The sequence below is a fragment of the Zingiber officinale genome, chromosome 5A (assembly GCF_018446385.1).
Source record: "Zingiber officinale cultivar Zhangliang chromosome 5A, Zo_v1.1, whole genome shotgun sequence".
Classification (NCBI taxonomy): domain Eukaryota; kingdom Viridiplantae; phylum Streptophyta; class Magnoliopsida; order Zingiberales; family Zingiberaceae; genus Zingiber; species Zingiber officinale.
This window is the reverse complement of record NC_055994.1, coordinates 11,420,792-11,441,252: the sequence shown is the minus strand read 5'-3', so window position 1 is coordinate 11,441,252 and position 20,461 is coordinate 11,420,792.

The window sequence follows — 20,461 nt, the reverse complement described above, 5'->3', positions numbered from 1 at the left end:
TCTACCTAGATTATCCTTAACCTTAGATGAGTTATTCCTAGGGTTGACATTTCTAGAGTTGTCCTTATTCAAGCTAACATGTTTAGCACCTAAGCACATATATTGATTCCTATAATTAACATGCTTATCATTATTAGCAATTGCAATCAAACTACTAGCATGTGTTCTATTTGAATTGCAAAAGTGAGCCTTAGAGATTACCTTAGGGTTTGCCTTAGCTCCCCCTATCGATGTGCTCGTCTTCTTGTCCTTGTGAGGTTGCCTCCCCTCGGACATTGGCTCCGATAATGTCCCCTTCGCTTGCATTGGAAGCACACGATGTGCTCCTTGCCCTTGCGTTTCGGGACTCCGGCTTCCTTGACCTTTGGCGCCGGTGGAGTCTTTCTTACCCTCTTTGGACACTTACTCTTGTAATGTCCATGTTCCCTACACTCAAAGCACATAATGTGTAATTTAATTGAACTTAAATTGCTTGAGTTACCTAGGGTTGAGGGTGGATGTGAGCTCTCTTCTTCATCCCTTTCGGAGGTAGAAGCTTCTTCTTCTTGCTCTGAACTTGAAGAAGAACTCTCCTCCTCTTCGTCCTTAGATGTTGAGTAACCCTCAACTTCTAATTCCTCTCCTCCATGATGTGAGCTACTTGATGACTGACTTGTCTCCTCTTCATGATTTGAAGTGGAGCTCTCCTCATGGTACTTGGCCAAGTTATCCCATAATTCCTTGGCATTGTTGTAACCTATCTTACACAAGATGTTAGTAGGCAATGAAAATTCAATTATTCTCGTTACCTCTTCGTTGATTTCGGATTTGTGAATTTGTTCTCTTGTCCACTCCTTCTTCTCAAGTGGTTTTCCTTCCTTATCCACCGGAGGAATAAAACCTTCTTGTATACAAAATCAATTCATTATGTTAGAGGTCCAATCCCTCTTTTTCCTTACCTGGTTCTCTGATCTCACACCAATGAAATCACAGTCATCACTGGCGTCTCTGGATACGAACCAATAAGTAGAGGTCAAACTGAGCGCAGCCTAATCGCAATCAGATTCACCAGTGAACGTTGATGCCTCAAATGCATCTGTTACAGCAAATCACAGTGAAAAGAGCACTTGTCTTCTTCTCTTAATGAAGCTTAATTTGAATTCAACCATGAGAGTGTGACCTGCAACCTGCAAGCTAAAAAGACTCACAGCAGATGGTTAAAAATAGACGGGTGAAACCAAATACGGCAAGAAGAAAAAGTGCATGCAGAACAATCAATACCGTGGATCGGTCAGCAGACCGATCCACGCTTTCTGGATCATCGCTGATCGGTCTGCGGACCGATCAGGCACTAATCTGATCGGTCCCCAGACCGATCAGATGTCGCTCTTTCCAAACGCGCACAGCTTCTGATCGGTCTGCGGACCGATCAGGCACTAATCTGATCGGTCCCGAGACCGATCAGATGTCGCTCTTCCCAAGCGCTTACAGCCTCCTGATCGGTCTCCAGACCGATCAGTAAAATCACAGTAGACTACTGATCGATTTCTGATCGGTCTGCAGACCGATCAGTAATCGCTCAGTAGCCACTGATCGATTCCTGATCGGTCGCCAGATCGATTCCTGATCGGTCGCCAGACCGATCAGGTGTCCAAGGTTTCACTGGATCGGTCTGCCGACCGATCCAGCTTCTTGACTCAGTCCGGGTCGCGCCCTCTCTGACCTAGTCCGGAGAAACGAGCTCCCTAGCCCTCTCCAACTTCATCTGGTCCTAGAGAACGAGCTACCGAACCCTCTCTGACTCCGCATGCCAAGTTTCCTTCTTGGACATTTCAACACCAGATGTCCGATCACCCTTGATCCATCTGGATTTTCCCTTGCCTGGCTTCACTCACCAGGACTTGCACCTAGCTTCACTCACTAGGGTTTTCACCTGGCTTCACTCACCAGGATTTCCAATCTGCCTGGCTTCACTCACCAGGACTTTCCAACTGCCTAACATCCCAGTTAGGACTTTCTCAATCAGGTCAACCTAGTCAACCTAGATTAGTAATTAATCTGAGTTAAATATCTGATACAAACTTAAATCAGTGTCAACAGCAAAACAACATCCAGGTCAGACTGTATCAACAGTTGAGACTTAAACCGGAGAACTTCTCGGGTACTTGCGAGCCGTGGGATTCCCAGGCCTGGTTCAAGACCGTAGAAAGCACAGTGGAACTTTTGGACTGGCCTGAATAAGAGAAGATCAAATGTGTATCCTTCTGCTTCTCCGGAGATGCGAGAATGTGGTGGGAAAGAGTTAAAGCGAAGAGGCAAATTAATCTGATGAATTGGACGGACTTCGAGACAGAGTTCTTCGAAGAATTCTTTCATACGCAAGTGACGAACCGGCATTACGACGAGTTTACCGAGTTCCGGCAAGGTGATTTATCAGTGAACGAAGTAGTAAAGCGCTTCAACCGACTAGCACGCCTTTGTCCTGAATTAGTGCGTACAGAGAGAGAAAGGGTCAGACTGATGCTGAAGATGCTTCGACCCGAGATAGCACTGAACGTGGTCGGCGGAGTTAATAGGCCGTAGACTACAGAGGAATTAGTCAGCAGTGCACTGATTACGGAGCATTATCAGAAAGCGATGAAGGAGAATAAAGGTCAGACACGAGCCGAGGGACAGAAACCTCAGAGTACCAAAACAGGCTGGAAAGGAACGTCTACCGGAAAAAGAAAGCAGTGGGACAATGCAAAAAGTGGGTCAGTGAATAAGCAACCGAGATACCCCCAGTGTTCTATTTGTGGGAAGCTGCATTCCAGATTATGTCACAAAGGTACACGAAAATGCTATAATTGTGGACAGGAGGGACATTTGGCCAGAGACTGTCCTACTCAAATGCAGGCACCATTCCAGCAGAACAACCAGAACAGGGGTGCCCCTTCACAACTACACCAGATGCAAACTGCTATAGAAGGGACTTCAATCAGCCAGGGGAGATTGGAAGCCCCGCCAGCAATGACAAATGCCAGGGTTTTTGCGATCACTAGTGAAGATGCGACAAACGCCTCTACCGTCGTTACAGGTCAGCCACTTACCTCTAGCCAACATGCTAAAGTTTTATTTGATACTGGGGCGACACACTCGTTCGTCTCAACCCCATTTACAAAGAAATTGTAAATACCACCTCAAACCATAAATGGTACATTCTTAACAATCCTACCATCCGAGGAAGTTATACCGTCGGAGCAAATGCTGCGGGTCGTACCTATCCGAATCGCAGACAGAGAACTCTACTGCAATCTGATAGTACTTGATATGCGGGATTTTGACATTATACTGGGCATGGACTTCTTGAGCAAGTACGGCGCCTCAATCGAGTGCCGTGATAAGAAGGTAGTATTCCGACCCGAAGCTGAACCGATGTTTGAATATATTGGGGAATCTGGGAAAGAAACTGAAAGATTCTTATCAGCGGTAAAGGCACGAAGTATGGTAGACGAAGGTTGTAATGGATTTCTAGCGCAAGTGGTTGACACAAGACAAACTGGAAGTCAGAAACTAGAAGATGTCAGAGTGATGTGCAACTATCCGGAAGTGTTTCCTGATGAACTACCGGGATTAGCACCCGACAGAGAAATAGAATTTACGATTGAGTTAGTCCCGGGTACTAAACCAATTTCCAAAGCACCTTACCAAATGGCACCGATGGAGTTGAAAGAACTTCAAGAACAGCTACGAGAATTACTTGACAAAGGATTTATTCGTCCTAGTCACTCTCCATGGGGAGCTCCGGTACTATTTGTGAAAAAGAAGGATGGGTCTATGCGAATGTGTATAGATTACCGAGCACTGAACAACGCGACAATCAAGAACAGATACCCCCTTCCGCGGATCGATGATCTGTTTGACCAATTGAAGGGAGCAACTGTCTTCTCAAAGATTGATTTAAGGTCCGGCTATCATCAAGTGAAAGTGAAACAAGAGGATATACCGAAGACAGCCTTTCGAACAAGATATGGGCATTATGAGTTTGTAGTTATGCCCTTTGGAGTGACAAATGCTCCGGCTGTTTTCATGGATTTGATGAATCGGGTCTTCTCAGCGTATCTCGATAAATTTGTGATTGTCTTCATTGACGATATTCTCATCTATTCGAGAACCCAAGAAGAGCATGCCGAACACCTGAATACGGTATTACAGATCCTTCGAGAAAAGCGACTATATGCAAAATTCTCCAAATGTGAGTTCTGGCTTGATCGAATATCATTCTTGGGTCATATTATCTCCAAGGACGGAGTAATGGTGGATCCGAATAAGATTGAAGCAGTAAGCAACTGGAATAGGCCAAAGAACGCCAGTGAAGTCAGAAGTTTTCTTGGACTGGCAGGCTACTACAGGAAGTTTGTAGAGGACTTCTCCAAGATAGCAGCCCCGATGACCGTTCTCACCAAGAAGAATAAAAAGTATGAATGGACGGACGACTGCGAGAAAAGTTTTACGGAACTGAAACGGAGGCTGACCAGTGCTCCGATTCTTACTCTTCCGGAAAGCAACAAGGACTTTGATATGTATAGCGATGCTTCCTTCTTAAGACTCGGAGCTGTACTCATGCAAGATGGCAAAGTCATTGCCTATGCCTCTAGACAACTCAAAGAACATGAAAGGAACTACCCCGTTCATGATTTAGAGCTAGCAGCGGTGGTCTTCGCTCTAAAGACGTGGAGGCATTACCTATATGGGGCTCAATGCAGGATCTATACAGACCACCAGAGTCTGAAATATTTCTTCACGCAGAAAGACCTAAATATGAGACAACGCAGATGGCTCGAGCTAGTCAAGGACTATGATTGTGAAATCTTTTATCACCCTGGTAAAGCAAACAAGGTAGCCGATGCACTCAGCAGGAAGTCCGGCACTACTTGACGAAGCTATTTTAAGTTCGAGGACGAACTTTCTATGAGGGATGGGGTACTGTAACACCCACAAAATTATGAGATAAGTATATGGGTGTTATTTGCTTTAGAGCCTAAAATTTTGAAGAATCAAAAAGAAAAAAAAAAGGAAGATAAGAGAAATAAAAGAAGAGGTGAAGGTTTGAACCTTGAACCTCTCACAAAGGATAGAAATAAAATTATGTATGATAACCACTAGGATAATGAATAATATGTGAATGGGAAATGATGGGAATTGTAGTTAAAGGTAAAGCTAAAATTTAGTGAAGGAACAAAGGGAAAATCAAGTGGCTTCTTTCTCTTGTTTACCTCTTGGTTAAGGAAAAAAGAGTAGCAAAAGACAAGTTGTCCTTCTCCCTTTCCTTCTCTATTTTAGTGGGGATTAAGAGGATAATAAAGAGAAGAATTTAGGGAAGGGAATGAGGACATATTCTCATTAAGAAAATACATGCATGAGATAAGGAGGAAGGGAAGCAAAGTTCATTTTGGTAACTTCCACCTACTTAGCATAAAAAGGAAAGGAACTAAAGGTTTTCATTTTTTTTTTCCTTCTCCCTCACCCTTGCCGAGACTCTAAGCCTCCTCCCTCATCTCCACAAGCCAAGTTTAGGTTTCTCCCTAAGAGAAAACTAAACTACAAGAAGGAGCCTTCAAGGTGTACCCTTCCAAGCAAGAGAAAATCAAAAGGAGTGCTAGAAGAAGAAACTCCCTATTTCCTCTTCACCAAGGGTACCATTTCTTTAAAGATTAACAAGTGATTACTAGGTAAGCTTCCCCTCACCTGTGGTACAATAGTTTGTATGGTTTTCCATGGAGATAGATCGCTTAAAAACTTAAGTTTTTGTTTAAGAAAATTCGGTCAAAAAAACAAAAAGAAGAGTTTAAGAAAGTTGTAATTAGATATGCTTTCTATTTTTCTTGTGACATGTATTTTATGTAAGAAGTTAATCTATGGTTTCCATTCTAGAATAATTAATGAAAAATTAGTTTCATGATTTACATGTTTCGGCCAAGCATGAACAAGAAGACTAGGTAAGTTCAAGACTCAAACTAAGCATGTTTCCTTATTCTTTTGGTTATGTACCCTATGATAATGAGGTTGTTAACTTTTCTCTTACTTGTATGTTGTTTGAAACTCCATTTACATGCTCATAAATATTCGGCCATGTAAGGAGTAAAGGCCTAGGAGAGTTTTAAACCTAAGACCAAGCATGCTAAGATTTTTCCTAAGACAAGACATGAAGCTAAAATGTTATGCCATGATTGTATGTTAGTTATGAATCTTATTTCATGCTTATGAGGGTTCGGTTATGATGAGAGTTGAAGTCTAGGAAAGTTGAAACCAAGGCTAAGAGGCTCATGACCTTCTTGATAATATAATATGAAACTAGTTGATGTTTTATGGTTGCTTGTTATATAGAATTTTGAATACATGTAACTTTCGGCCACATTAGGTTTTAAAGCTAGTACGTGTAGGGTTTTTTAACTAAGTTTGCTCATGTTGTTCCTTGTTATGAAGCCATGAAAATTGTGTAGGGTTTCCATGCTCTTGTGCCACTAGAAACTTAGTTTCATGCTTGTTAAGTTTCGGCCACTAAAAGTTTAAAGGGTCTAGAGAAATTTGAATCCAACTTATACATGCTTATGATGTCCTTGAGATATATGCTATGAAATGTAGTTGTGGTTCCCATGCTCTCATGTCACTAAAAATCTAGTTCCATGATTTACATGTTTCGGCCACTACAAGTTTAAAGGCTTAGAGAAATTAGAACCCAACTTATATATGCTTATGATGTTCTTGTGATGTATGCTATGGAATGTAGTTGTGGTTTCATACTCTTATGCCACTAAAAACCTAATTCCATGATTGTTAGGTTCGGCCACCTTGAATTAAGGGGTCTAGGAAGTTTGAAATTTTAAACAAACATGCTTATGTTGTTCCTCATGAAAATGTATAACATGTTGGCTTAAGGTTCAACACCTCTATGCTACTTGTAACCTAGGATGAGATAAGCTAGGGTTCGGCCATGATATGATTAGGAGCTTAGGGAACTTAGAACCCAAACTAAATGTGCTTAAGTAGTTCCCTATGAAATATAATATGATATGAGCATAGGGTTTACATGTTTACATGTTGCTTAGAACTTGATTCCTCTTCATGAAAGGTTTCGGCCATGAAATAATTGGAAACCTAGGACGGCTTAAAAATTTAGGTTAACATGCTTATGATCTTTCTTATGTTAGTATGTGAAGATATCATGAAAATTTTTATGTTTGTATGTTGTCTAGAGATCATGTGGTCCTTTCATGACTTTCGGCCATATGGGTTTAGTGACTAGATATACCTCACATGCTATGAAGAGATGATATTTAATGATTCCATGAATGGTTATGTCTTTTTAGGATATGTGTTATGTTCTTTCATGTATACTTATGACCCATGTATGTACTATGTGCTCAAACATGCTTACTTTATGACATGATAAAATGATACGTTCGTTATGCAAGCCTATGATTCATGCATGTGCTGTGTGCCCAAATATGCATGCTTTAAGATAAGTGATATGTTCATGATGTATGTTATGATCCATGCATGTGCTGTGTGCCCAAATATGCATGTTTTATGATATGTTAAGAAATATGATATGCATGAAATGATAAGAACTATGATATGTAAGTTAAGTCATGCTACTTTACTTTATGTATGGCTTGTACCAAGGGTGGGCTCCATAAGCGCCCCGGGGTCGATGGACTAAGAAACGAGTCTCGTTAGGGATGGGCTCCTAAGTGCCCCTAGGTCGATGGACTAAGAAACGGGCCTAGTATGTATGCCTTGTAGGGTTCAAGACTTGCTACCTTGGACCTACATAGGACGCACACATTTATGTATGTGGTACAAGCCGGAGCCCTAATCATGTTGAGATTATGTTTAAGTATGTATTGTATAAGTTTTCAAAAGACATGTTGCATATGTTGCATGATATATGTTTAGGGATGTACCATGATTATACTTTATGATTACGCCATGCTAGTTATGATGATGTTATGCTATGACAGGATACGTTTGATGATCATGATTGTTGGTGCAACCTTAGGTCAAGGTTGACCTGGTTGACCCGACTCGAATTGACCTGACTCGAGTTGTATTTTGATGTTTGACGAAAACAGAAGAGTTGTATTTTGATGGGAGATTATGGATGCAACCCGTGTGGTCAAGGTTGACCTGGTTGACCCGAGGTGAGTTGACCTGACTCAGAAAAGTCCAAGCAGCGAGCTTGGCATGGGAAAAGTCCAAGCAAGGAGTTTGGCATGGTGAAAAGTCCAAGCAGGAAGTTTGGCATGGTGAAAAGTCCAAGTATGGAGACTTGGCACGGAGAAGTCCAAGTATGGAAGCTTGGCACATGGGAAGTCGGAGAGGGCTCGGTAGCTCGTTCTCCGGACTGTGGTCAGAGAGGGCTCGGGAGCTCGTTCTCTGGACCGGATGGAAGTCGGAGAGGGCTCGGTAGCTCGTTCTCCGAACTGTGGTCAGAGAGGGCTCGGTAGCTCGTTCTCTGGACCGGATGTGGAAAGTCCTGGTGAGTGAAGCCAGGCAGATGGAAAAGTCCTGGTGAGTGAAGCCAGGCAGATTGGAAATCCTGATGAGTGAAGCCAGGTGAAAATCCTAGTGAGTGAAGTTAGGTGAAAGTGAAAGTCCTAGTGAGTGAAGCCAGGCAGTTGGTGAAAGTCCTGGTGAGTGAAGCCAGGCAGTTGGTGAAAGTCCTGGTGAGTGAAGCCAGGCAAGGGAAAGTCCTGGTGAGTGAAGCCAGGCAGTTTGGAAGTCATGGTGAGTGAAGCCAGGCAAGGAAAAATCCAGATGGATCAAGGGTGATCGGACATCTGGTGTTGAGAAGGTCAAGTAGGTCAAGGGAGTGACCGGATACTTGACACGAAGAGAAAAGTCCAAGTGGTTCAAAGGGATTGACCGGACACTTGGTGGGGAGTCTTAGCAAGTCAAGGGAGTGACCAGATGCTAAGTATGAAATACCAATAGGTCAAGGTTGACCGGATATTGGTGTGGAAGGCTTGGGACTTGGTTTGGGCAAAAACCAAGCTTTGGATCGATCAGTGGATCGATCCAGTGATACACTGGGTATCTGGATCGGTCTGGTGACCGTTCAGTAACCAAACAGTAGCCTACTGAGTGTTATCTGATCGGTCTGCAGACCGATCAAGAAACAACGATCAGAAGGCAAGAAGCTCGGGAGAAAAGGAAGGGGATCGGTCCCTGGACCGATCAGAGAAAGCTCTGATCGGTCCCCAGGACCGATCAGGATGAAGCTGGACCAATCAGGAGCATGCCTGATCGGTCCAGACCTTAAGCACAGAAAGGTCACCGATCAGGGCTTAGCTTGATCGGTCCCCATGACCGATCAGGAGCTCTGTGGACCGATCAGGATGGAGCCTGATCGGTCCAGAACTATCCATTGTGAGTAACAACGACTATCTCCGCCTTCTTCGCTATCCTCTTTGTGTGCAGGTTATAAAAGGAGATCGAAGCTTCTCTGCTCCCGCCGGCTTTTACTGCTTCATCTTCTTCTTGCTGAGCTTTGGTGCTGTGTTTGAGCTCTGCTGGGCTCCCTACTCCACTGAAGCTTCAAGTGAGCTTCTCGGCTGGTCAGCTGCTGTTGTTCTTCTGTGAAGTTGTTGCTTCATCAACGGAAACCAGTCGAAGGCAAGCGTGTTTGTTTTTACATTCATATTGTTGCCTCTTCTTGTATTTCTTGTACACTCTGATCTTGCTATTGCAAGAAAGTATTGTGGCGAGGTTTCTCCACCCAGAAGGAGTTTGTTTTAGCTAGTTCTCCGGAGACTCATCCACCGACGGATTGGTAGGCTTCGTCCACCTTACGGACACGCCGAGGAGTAGGAGTTTCATCTCCGAACCTCGTTACATCGACGCGTATTGAGGTTTGATTTCTTGTCTTCGTTTCTTGTTTTTATTTCCACTGCGCTAACCCTAATCGTAGGAAGAAACGCGAAGGATTTGGGGTCGGTTATTCACACCCCCCTCTCTAGCCACGATCATCGATCCTAACAAGTGGTATCAGAGCAAGACCGCTCTTCGTTGGATCAACACCCGGGGGAGCACTAGCTAGAGAATGGATTTATTTGGAGAAGATGTCACGATTCCACCCTTCTACGATCGCGACGACTTTGCGTTTTGGAAGGTAAGAATGAAGTACTTTCTTATGACTAACCTTGAAAATTGGAGTTGTGTTCAATTAGGTTTCAAGCCTCCGATGGACAAGAAAGGAGAAACCCTAGAGAAGAAGGAGTGGACCAAGGAACAAGTCCACCAATCCCTAGTCAACGATGAGGTATTGAAAATTTTTGAATTCTCTTTACCTAATGATGTTTTGTGTAAGATAGGTGGATACAACAATGCCAAGGAGTTGTGGAACAACTTGGCTAAGTTCCATGAGGGGAACTCCACTTCAAGTCATGAAGAGGAGTCAAGTGAGCCAAATAGCTCACATCATGGAGAAGAGGAATTAGAAGTTGAGGGCTACTCAACATCTAAGGAAGAAGAGGAGGAGAGTTTTTCTTCAAGAATGGAGCAAGAGGAAGAAGCTTCTACCTCCGGAAGGGATGAAGAAGAAAGTCTTCATCCATCCTCAACCCTAGGTAACTCAAGCATTTCAATTTCAAATAAATTACACATAATGTGCTTTGAGTGTAGGGAGTATGGACATTACAAGAGTAAATGTCCAAAGAGGGTTAGAAAGACTCCACCGGCGCCAAAGGTCAAGGAAGCCGGAGTCCCAACACGCAAGGGCAAGGAGCACGTGGTGTGCTTCCAATGCAAGCGGATTATCGGAGCCAATGTCCGAGGGGGAGGCAATCTCACAAGGACAAGAGATCGAGCACATGTATAGGGGGAGTTAGGGCAAACCCTAAGGTAATCTCTAAGGCACATTCTTGCAATTCTAGTAGGATGCATGCTAGTAGCCTTATTGCTATTGTCAAGAATGATAAGCATGTTAATTATAGAAATCGATACACATGCTTAGGTGCCAAACATGTGAGCCTAGATAAGGATAACACTAGGAAAGCCAACCCTAGAATTAACCCATCTAAGGCTAAGAAAAATCTAGGTAGAAATCCCAAATCATCTAGACATATGCCTAGAAATACCTCAAAGAAAAATGATAAATTAAAGCTTGAGGTATTAGAGAAAGAAAATCAAGTCTTGAGGTCAAGACTTGACTCTCTAGAAAAGGCTCTTGAGGATTTGACTCTAGGGTCTAGGGGTTAAAAACCCAAGTCCAAGGACATGAAAGGTTTGGGCCACAAACCTAAGTCCCAAATGGTCAAGCCCACTTATCACAATGTTCCATTCGATTATGGAACAAAATCTAGGGCTAGGAAGACCATCACCAAGGTCACAAGGGGAGTCACCTCTAGGGTTGATCTTGATGAGTCCCAAATGACCAAGGCTTCAAAGCCTAGGAGGGTCATTAGGAGGGTTGCTAGGGAAGTCATCCCTAGTGAATATTTAGTGAACCCAATGAGCTCCAATAGGTATTGGGTTCCTAGGAGCGTGATTTCATCACGCTAGATGAGTTAGGGTGTGCCAACCTTACTTGAATAGGTAGTTAACCTAATCATGACAAAAGGTGACATTTTAGGATTTTTCAAAGTGTAATCAAGCCTTGAAAATGAAATTAAGAATTATTCCTAAGGTGATTAGAATGTGTCAATCAAATTTGAGGAGTTTTCTAGAGTCAATCTAATTGGCACATAGTGATCTAAAAATCTTTGGTATAAGATGCTAGGTCTATTACACTTAGGAATATAGAACCTATGAAAAAATGATCAAAATTATCAAAAATGGCAACTAAGGCTAGAATTAGGTATTTTCTATACCTTTATATATTATTTGCCATGTATTGTTTGTCATATGTCATGTCATGACATCATATTTATTTTATGATCATTTAAAATGTCATGATAATGCTTAGGTTAGTTAAATGTCATGCTTTATTTAAGTTTCATACTTTATGCCATGACATCATGACATTGGCACATGTTTCCATTTATGATACAATTATATGCCATGTCATCATCTTGTGCATTAATGATCAATGAAATTGATTTAAGGACTAAAACACAATTTGATATGGAGATCAAATTGTTATTTAGAAAAATGCATGAGAACTTAGATTAAGCTAACCTAAACCCATATCTCACATCAAAATTGACTTGGATGTGTTTGATACACCTTAGATGTGTGTGAGATATTAGGATTGTGAGTTAGGATCAAGGTGCATATTTATTGTACCTAGATGAGCCTAATTCTAATTGGGGATCATAGGGAAAGCTTGTGTACAAGTCATGTACATTTAGCCCTAAGATTGTGGTCCTAAATTAAAGGGTTTAAAATCATTTTAAAATTGATTTGAAAAACCTTGATGAAGCTTTTCTAATGATAGCATTCATCATTGAACAAGGTGATACAAAGATGAGTTAACTTTGAGCTATTTCAAAGACTTGTGAACTTTGTATCAAGATTGAAAAATGGAAGCTATTTTCATAGAAAACTATTTTTCCATGATAGTATATGTTATGAGGAATGTATCCTCAAAATTTTACAATTTTTGGAATTTTCTGTGATTTTCTAGAGGTTTCTGAATTTCGGGAGAAGAAAAATTCAGAAATCAGAGGTCGTGGACCGATCAGGAGGTTATCGGTCCAGGTCTGTGTGGATCGGTCACTGGACCGATCCAGAGGGAGCCTGATCGGTCTGGTGACCGATCAGGGCGTGCCAAATTGCTGAAATTCGACTGGTTGTCTGAAATTTCAGCTCGGGAGTTGGTATTTTGAAGGTTTGAAACTCTCTAAGATATTGTTGGTGCAATGGTCAAGGGGGAGTTGACCTCTAGGGGGAATTTTACCTATTAGTCAAGGGGAGTTGACTTTTAGGGGGAGTTTTTACTCCTAAAGACTTGAGTGATATGGGGGTTATCACTAAGTTAATTGTTGACCTTAGTATCAAGGGGAAAATTAAGGGTTTCAATGAAAGGTATGGGACCTTCATTAGAAAGAAACTCTTGACCTTGATTCACTCTTTTTGATGTGTGTCAAAAAGGGGGAGAGTGTAGGTTTGGGGAGAATGTTCAAGGAAGAACATTAGAAAACCTAAGTTAGGTTATGGTTTTGTCAAACATCAAAAAGGGGGAGATTGTTGGTGCAACCTTAGGTCAAGGTTGACCTGGTTGACCCGACTCGAGTTGACTTGACTCGAGTTGTATTTTGATGTTTGACGAAAACAGAAGAGTTGTATTTTGATGGGAGATTGTGGATGCAACCCGTGTGGTCAAGGTTGACCTGGTTGACTCGAGGTGAGTTGACCTGACTCAGAAAAGTCCAAGCAGGGAGCTTGGCATGGGAAAAGTCCAAGCAGGGAGTTTGGCATGGTGAAAAGTCCAAGCAGGAAGTTTGGCATGGTGAAAAGTCCAAGTATAGAGACTTGGCACGGAGAAGTCCAAGTATGGAAGCTTGGCACATGGGAAGTCGGAGAGGGCTCGGTAGCTCGTTCTCCGGACTGTGGTCAGAGAGGGCTCGGGAGCTCGTTCTCTGGACCGGATGGAAGTCGGAGAGGGCTCGGTAGTTCGTTCTCCGAACTGTGGTCAGAGAGGGCTCGGTAGCTCGTTCTCTGGACCGGATGTGGAAAGTCCTGGTGAGTGAAGCCAGGCAGACGGAAAAGTCCTGGTGAGTGAAACCAGGCAGATTGGAAATCCTGATGAGTGAAGCCAGGTGAAAATCCTAGTGAGTGAAGCTAGGTGAAAGTGAAAGTCCTGGTGAGTGAAGCCAGGCAGTTGGTGAAAGTCCTGGTGAGTGAAGCCAGGCAGTGGGAAAGTCCTGGTGAGTGAAGCCAGGCAGTTGGTGAAAGTCCTGGTGAGTGATGCCAGGCAAGGGAAAGTCCTGGTGAGTGAAGCCAGGCAGTTTGGAAGTCATGGTGAGTGAAGCCAGGCAAGGAAAAATCCAGATGGATCAAGGGTGATCGGACATCTGGTGTTGAGAAAGTCAAGTAGGTCAAGGGAGTGACCGGATACTTGACACGAAGAGAAAAGTCCAAGTGGGTCAAAGGGATTGACCGGACACTTGGTGGGGAGTCTTAGCAAGTCAAGGGAGTGACCAGATGCTAAGTATGAAATACCAATAGGTCAAGGTTGACCGGATATTGGTGTGGAAGGCTTGGGACTTGGTTTGGGCAAAAACCAAGCTCTGGATCGATCAGTGGATCGATCCAGTGATACACTGGGTATCTGGATCGATCTGGTGACCGATCAGTAACCAAACAGTAGCCTACTGAGTGTTATCTGATCGGTCTGCAGACCGATCAGGAAACAACGATCAGAAGGCAAGAAGCTCGGGAGAAAAGGAAGGGGATCGGTCCCTGGACCGATCAGGATGAAGCTGGACCGATCAGGAGCATGCCTGATCGGTCCAGACCTTAAGCACAGAAAGGTCACCGATCAGGGCTTAGCCTGATCGGTCCCCATGACCGATCAGGAGCTATGTGGACCGATCAGGATGGAGCCTGATCGGTCCAGAACTATCCGTTGTGAGTAACAACGACTATCTCCGCCTTCTTCGCTGTCCTCTTTGCGTGCAGGTTATAAAAGGAGATCGAAGCTTCTCTGCTCCCGCCAGCTTTTACTGCTTCATCTTCTTCTTGCTGAGCTTTGGTGCTGTGTTTGAGCTCTGCTGAGCTCCCTACTCCACTGAAGCTTCGAGTGAGCTTCTCGGCTGGTCAGCTGCTACTGTTCTTCTGTGAAGTTGTTGCTTCATCAACGGAAACCAATCGAAGGCAAGCGTGTTTGTTTTTACATTCATATTGTTGCCTCTTCTTGTATTTCTTGTACACTCTGATCTTGCTGTTGCAAGAAAGTATTGTGGCGAGGTTTCTCCACCCAGAAGGAGTTTGTTTTAGCAGGTTCTCCGGGGACTCATCCACCGACGGATTGGTAGGCTTCGTCCACCTTACGGACACGCCGAGGAGTAGGAGTTTCATCTCCGAACCTCGTTACATCGACGCGTATTGAGGTTTGATTTCTTGTCTTCGTTTCTTGTTTTTATTTCCGCTACGCTAACCCTAATCGTAGGAAGAAACACGAAGGATTTGGGGTCGGCTATTCACACCCCCCTCTCTAGCCGCGATCATCGATCCTAACAATGATATGTTATGCCATGATACTTTATGTTATGTTATGATATGCCATGATATGCTCTTAACATGATACACTTGTCTTTATGTCTTATGACTTGTGATTTTAATATGCTTGACGATTTTTATGAGTAGGAAAGGAACTTACTGAGCCATGAGTGCTCATAGCTTACTTTCTTGTACCACAGATAAAGGCAAGGAATGGATGTACTAGGGGAGCAGCAGGAGGGCATGAAGGATGTGTGCGGTAGTGGACTGGCTAAAAGAAATGACCTGCTTTCATTTAATAAGAAATTTTCCATGTTGATGTTTTTACTTTATGACTCCATGACTTTAAGTATGTGTTTGGTATTAAGACCCAAAATTTATGATAAGTATGCTATGTGGACCTTTTATGTCTATTGTGATTTTTAAGTAAGAAAAAGGTTTTTAAATTCTCTAAGTAAGACTTCCGCTGTGTTAAGTATGCAAGTGTCGTCAAGTAACCCCCGTCGCCTTAGCAGGAGGGGCGGGGCGTTACAGAATTGAGGGCTGCCGAAATAGGGGCAACTGCTGGAAACAAAACAAACAATCAAATCAACAATTTCCTTCCAAACCATGTTCCCAAAAACATAACCACTACAAACCTATACAGAAAATGCTACTTCATTTTCTACAAATCTGATGCCAACCACAGCTTGATTAACAAACTCACCTACTCTGTATCGGAGGTAGCTGCTAGTGCTAAGGCAGAGGTAGGGCAGAGGGGTTCGCTGTGGAGAACAAACTCGTACTCGGAAGTGGCACGCCAAGGAAGAACTAGGGTTTGGTTCGTTGTTCTTGGCCGGATGTAATCCAAGCAGAGACGCACTGGCGAAGATGGGAAGAGGGAAAAGGGCCACGGCACTGTGGTGGTCGGCGCTGGGGCTCCAGAGGAAAGGCGCTGCTCCGTGCGTCGCCGGCGCGTTCCTGATCTCAACGGCGGAGAGGGCTCGCGATCCAAGCTAGGGCAAAGGCAATAGGTCAGCTGCCGGCGTGATGCTCGGCTCAGGGAAGATCGCCAGCAATGAAGGGGTCGGCTAGGGCAGAGAGCGAAGCCGCCGGAGCTCTTGTGGCTGATGCTCGGTGTCGGCAGAAGAGAAGATGTAAGAGAAGAGGAGGAAACCGAGAAGAGGAAGTGGCCGAGGGGTTTAAGGCTTCGGCGAGGAAGAAACCGCCGGCCCGGCAGTTAGGGCTCAGAGGAGAATCAGGGCACGGCTGGTTTCGGGGAGAAGCAGTGAACGGCGAGAAAAATAAAAGAGAAATAAATATAAAAAGAAAAGGAAATATATACATTTCCTCACTTAAATAGGGTAGCCTAAACAGGCTTTTCCGGGCCCCATTTTTGTCCCCGTTAACTCGTCCATACGAGCTCCGAAAAATTCCCGAAAAACGTCCAAAAATTCCCGAAATTTCCCTTATTCATATTCGCCTATTTCCGGTATTTTACAATACATATGCAAATAAATATATAAATTAACTCATCCAAAAATAATGGAACCTAAATCCTTAGGTTCTCCCTTGACCTAAGCTCCCCATTGAGCTAGGATTTAGCACAAATGTAAACTTTTCTCCTTTTTCTAATAAATGAGCAATCACTCCCCCTTCACTTAAGCTTCCCCCTTGAGCTAGGATTTTTTGTAATGGTGTGTAGGTTTCCTATTTAAACCCAACACTTTTCCCCCTTTACCATACATAAAAAAAGAGCTCAAACAATATCCTAATTATTGGACTCTTTAACCTTTAATGATCATAAACATCATGTATTAATCTCCATAAAATTATATACATGTTTACTACTCTTTTGGTTATTTTATAATGCTAAAAAATATTTTTAGACTGTATCAGTTGACTACCATTTATCCTAGTCGATTGCCCTCTTCGAAATGAGCTTATAGAAATATTCTGTGCTTGTGAACAGTGCTACCAATCTACTGGTAAATGCATTAGTTGACTGGTACACTATTTCATCCCTAAACTCATTCTAGACTAAATTTTAAAAATGCACCAGAAATTCCACAGACCTTTAAAAATTCTCAAATTTTATGGAGAGATTTATTTTACCAATGTCTACTTAGAAAAAATATATACAAAAATATATTTATCACGGATCTCAAGATTGACATAAAAATCTAAAACTATCTAAATGGTTCCTAAAGTCCTAGTTTTGGCTTTCTCTTGATGTATCTGCCCATACTAAATTATAATACATCCCTAACATTAGTTGATATGACATCTATACATCAAAATCAATTTTCATGTAATATGAATCCAATTCATATTTTTATGCATGAAACTCAACTCAATTGTGCCAATTTTTTGGATTTTAGACTCAAGTCTATCTTCAAACCTCTTTGACACATTTTATGACCCATCTTGAGTCCCAAGCATAGTCCGCTTGATATCCATTTACCACATGCCCCAAAGACTCTTTGAGCTTCCCTAGAGTTTTTAGCCTTAGCCACCTCCTTAGGTGACTAATCCACTATGACTAAGCCACTTTGGTGCATCTCGGGTGATACTTGGCCTACAAACTTAACTTTCTTAACTTTAGACACCTTGTCTTTGATTAATGTCTTCTTATCCTTAACCTTGGACGCTTCATCCTTGCTATAATTATATGCAACCCTAGGAAATTTCTTCTCATTGGTCTTGAATGATTCTTCCATACTCTTGGTCACTCCTCTCTTACCATTGTCATGTGTCATCCTAGCACTCGACTTCCTTTTGGCCTTGGAGGCACCCAATTTGTCATTTTTGGGTCTTTGGCCACCAAACACATATCAAGTCCTCTAAGTCCAATAATGAACCTATCTAGGACTTTTTCCAACTTCTTAAGCCTTGACTTCAAGGCTTGATTTTCCAATTCTAGGGTTCTAACCCTAGAATCACTATGTCCACCTTAGACATTCCTAGACCTATCCACTTTTCTAGGCATATGTCTCCCCTTCTTGGGATTAATGCCTTGATCATTTAGTACCTTCCTCCCCTTGGTCATGGTTGTTTAAGTTTTGTTAGGTCTAACCTTAGATTTTGATATACTACGGTTATCTACCATGTTTACCCTATTCTTATCATTATACCTGAATCCATAATTATACATGGGTACATAATTTTTATTATTCCTAACAAGTATGAAAGAATTTAAACTTGGATTAAACTTTAAATTAGGGATTACCTTCCAATTTACCTTTGGAGCTCCCCTTTGACTTGAGCTCCCCTTCATCTTCCATTTCTTCAAGTGCACCAATTTATTGAGCTCTCCTCTCCACCCCACTCACCACATGTGAAGCATCAAATGTGCTTTTTCTCCTTGGCACCATCCTTACAACCCACGTTAATCTTCAAAAGAATTTTATCTGGTTTAGGGTTTATCTCCTTTACCTTCTTGAGAGAAGGACACCTACTCTTGTAGTGTCCCATCTCCCCGCAATCAAACCAATTGATGTGGGCTTTAGTTCTCTTCTCGGTGGGTGCAGTTAAAGGATGAGCTTCCAAGACTTCCTCTTCCTTAGATTACTCTTCTTCTTCTTCCTTCAAAGATGTGGACGATTCCATATCCTCCTCCCTTGAAGATGTGGATGACACGTCCTTATCTTCCTTCTCCTCGGATGTTAAACATGTGTCAACATCCGACATCCGATTGGTCCTTCTCCTCTTGGACCAATGAGTCATTCTTCTTGGGCTCCTCCACTCATTGGACTTGTGTACAGTTTTCATATAGAGCAACCACCTTGCTCCATAGGTCATGATCACACTTATATTCACCTATACGTGACACAATATTAGAAGATAATAAATTTAATACAATTCTAGTTACTTCTTGATCCGTCTCTAATTGCTCCCTTTGATCCTTAGCCCAATGTTGAGGTCAGATATGCTTTCCCTTCTTGTCCGTGGAAGCTTTGAATGAAACTTTTAATGTGGTCCAATGGTCCTAATCCATTTGGAACTAAGTCTCCAACCACTCCCTCTAATACTCGAAGTCTTCTCGATTGTATGGAGGTGAGATTCAGATATCCCATCCTAGCGAACCTTCCGACTCCATATTCTTCCTCTAGCACTTGCTTCTTTGGCAATTAGTCCAACGAAGAGCGACATTACTTTGATACTAATTGTTAGGACCTTGATGCCTAGGAATAGCCGATCATCCACATCGTTCACTTCCTACACTTGTTAGAGCAATATAATGGAAATATAAAACAACAACATGAAAGCTAAAGACTATGAAGAAATACAAGCAAACTGCTAACACGTTCATTTATGTGGTTCGGAGATTAGGACTCTTACTCCATGGCTATCCGTAAGGTGGACAATCCTGATCCATCGGAGGATAACTCCCCGAAAAACCTTGGCTAACTCAAATAGCTCCTTGTGGGTGGAGAAACTTTGCCACAACTTTGCACAAGCATGCTTGACACGAGAGCTTGAAAAACTCTAATAGACTTTAACCAAGTCTATTTTGTCAACCCAAACCAAGCTCCAAAGTCTTGGTTATATAGGCTATGGGTTGAAAAACCCTGCCTACTAGTCGACTGGTAAGTATACCAATCGACTGGCCTATGTGAAATTCGATCATTATATGCCAACGGTGTTGGTGCGGGAAGCATCCAATGATCAAATCTGAGTTTTGATAATGACAAAGGATTCAAAGTTAAGGTTATTTGTCTAATATGTGTGAATGAGTTTGCAGGAAAGTCCTAACTGCAGTTAGATAGGTGGAAAACACTAGGGGGTGTAACCCTAGATCCCAGGGGGAGGTAACCCTAAGTGATGGAAAATCCTAAGGAGCGGTTACCTTAGGTCTTATGGGGTGGTAACCCTAGGTGGTAGGAAAATCCTAAGGAGCAGTAACCTTAGGTCCTAGGGGGGTAACCTTAGGTGGCGGAAAATCCTAGGGGGTGGTAACCCTAGGTAGAAAGTCCAATCAGTCTGGAGGATAGGACTAGCAACAGGTATGCTCTCCTGAGTGGAGTAGGTGAGGACGCGTTCTTCGCTGAGGGAACAGTAGGCGCTGGTTCGACCTAGGGTTTCCGGTTAGAAATTCAAAGTCAGAACTGAACAATCCGGTGACTGTCAGACTTTATATTCATGTTATTATGTGATAACTTTGTGTTGCAAGGTATTTTTGGGACTAATATATCTTGCAGGGATAAAGGAGCAAACTTTGCCTCGGGTGAATAGTACCCAAGGCGCCCTCCATGGAGGTTGGAGGCGTCTTGGGTGCAAGGGCTGAGAAGTGTGTGCAGTAAGGCTGGAGGCGCCCTCAATGAGTGCTGAGGTGCCTCGAACGACCTTGAAGGCGCCC